The sequence below is a fragment of the Rutidosis leptorrhynchoides genome, chromosome 6 (assembly GCF_046630445.1).
Source record: "Rutidosis leptorrhynchoides isolate AG116_Rl617_1_P2 chromosome 6, CSIRO_AGI_Rlap_v1, whole genome shotgun sequence".
In the NCBI taxonomy this organism is placed as follows: domain Eukaryota; kingdom Viridiplantae; phylum Streptophyta; class Magnoliopsida; order Asterales; family Asteraceae; genus Rutidosis; species Rutidosis leptorrhynchoides.
The window spans coordinates 303,823,227-303,824,834 of NC_092338.1; the positions used below are offsets into that span (position 1 = coordinate 303,823,227).

General features: G+C 33.3%; 2 non-coding genes across 2 annotated transcripts; both read left to right on the forward strand.

Moving 5' to 3' along the window:
• Positions 1-518: 518 nt before the first annotated feature.
• LOC139856465 (small nucleolar RNA SNORD34) lies at positions 519-603 on the forward strand. Its single transcript, XR_011761949.1, has one exon. It is a non-coding gene; the product is annotated as a small nucleolar RNA SNORD34 (small nucleolar RNA).
• Positions 604-932: 329 nt separating this feature from the next.
• LOC139856466 (small nucleolar RNA SNORD34) lies at positions 933-1,015 on the forward strand. Its single transcript, XR_011761950.1, has one exon. It is a non-coding gene; the product is annotated as a small nucleolar RNA SNORD34 (small nucleolar RNA).
• The last annotated feature ends 593 nt before the right edge of the window (positions 1,016-1,608 follow it).

The following is a 1,608-nucleotide window of genomic DNA, read 5'->3' on the forward strand; positions in this document are numbered from 1 at the left end:
AAAATTTGGAGAATTTTGAACAAATTTTGAAGGTTTTAGAACAAATATATAGGTTTGAGGCAACAACAAAAAAAATTCACCGAAAGCAAAGTCGAAAATCCAAAACTTTTTTTTGCTGAAAATTAGAAATCTGTTGAGGGGGAGTACCCCAGATCCCCACATAAATCCACCCCTGCTATAAACGCCCCTGACGGGATCATATATGTGAGATTTTTTACGGGTGTTGGTGGTGTTTGAACGGAGCAAGCAATGGCCAAGTTTGATTATTATATTATTATTTTGTGTTTTTCTAACCAATTGTAAAAGAACATGTATATATTAGAGCTAATTACACTGATGGTATATGTAGTCTTGGTTAAATTACGTCCCTAGTCCCTAACTCTTAAAAATTATATGCTTCGTCCCTCTGGTTTTAAGTCTAAACGGCGGTGGTCCCTGTGGTCTTAGTTAAATTACGTTGCTAGTCCCTAACTCTTGAAAATTATATGCTTCGTCATCTGGTTTTAAGTTCAAACGGCGGTGGTCCATGATGAATACAAGTTTTGCCTACATTGTCTGATTGTTTTTACAATGAAGAGACAATTATAGAGTTCTGAGGCTTTTCTTAAACACACTGCATTATTAATACACAAACAAATAGGAAGCATTATTTGTAAATAGGGGCGATGGATTAAAGTTTTGCGTACATTGTCTGATTCAGATGAAGAGACACCTTGAAATTTCTGAGGCCTTTTTGATCGTATACGCATCTTGTTTTGAATAGTCTAAAAACTCTACCTTTATGGTCTAATTGTGTATTGTGAAGAGTTTTTCAAGTTCTTTTTGGATACATTAAACTCTACAATCTATTTTAATGGCCATTGACGAACAGAGTTTCGCTGAAGATCTGCAGCTGAGTTTGTTTTTATGCTAGACCATATATTATTTTTGTCAATTGCCTATGATGAATACTAGTTTTGCCTACATTGTCTGATTGCAAACTAAAAAGAGAAAAATAAAGATTTACGAGGCCCTTTCAGAGATGACTTTATTAAATAGTTGGTCTTGTACAATTTTTGATAGAACAAATCAATGAAATCAATTTACAATTCATTCAAACTACATCACTCTTCTTTCTCAATTTATGTACATACAATGGAATCATATAATTTAATTTGATTCTGATTTTTTTATCTGACGAAATAACGAAGACTTATATATATACGGATAACGTTTTTGAAAAGAAAACGAAATCAACAAGAAATACAACAGAAAAAAACCCAGTGAGGCTCGTACCTAGAGAGCGATTAACAAATGAACTATCTATACCGAGTCTCACCTAACCTAAATCAAACATAAAACCACTATACTAAGCTACAAACAAAGAAGCGATCCATGAAACCAAAGTGTACTACGAAAACATGAAAACGAAATCAAATGTTCTTGATGAATACTCCGAATTCTTTCATTTCAGCGCCTTGAATCAATTTCTTTTTACGCTTTTGAAGGCAAAAATATTATTCAATTAATTTAATTGTACGTTGAGAAGTAAAATCGTGAAATGGGTTTAACTTCAACTCTTCAAACCAACATATCCAATGCACCCAAACTTATGTTCCAAGAGATCGC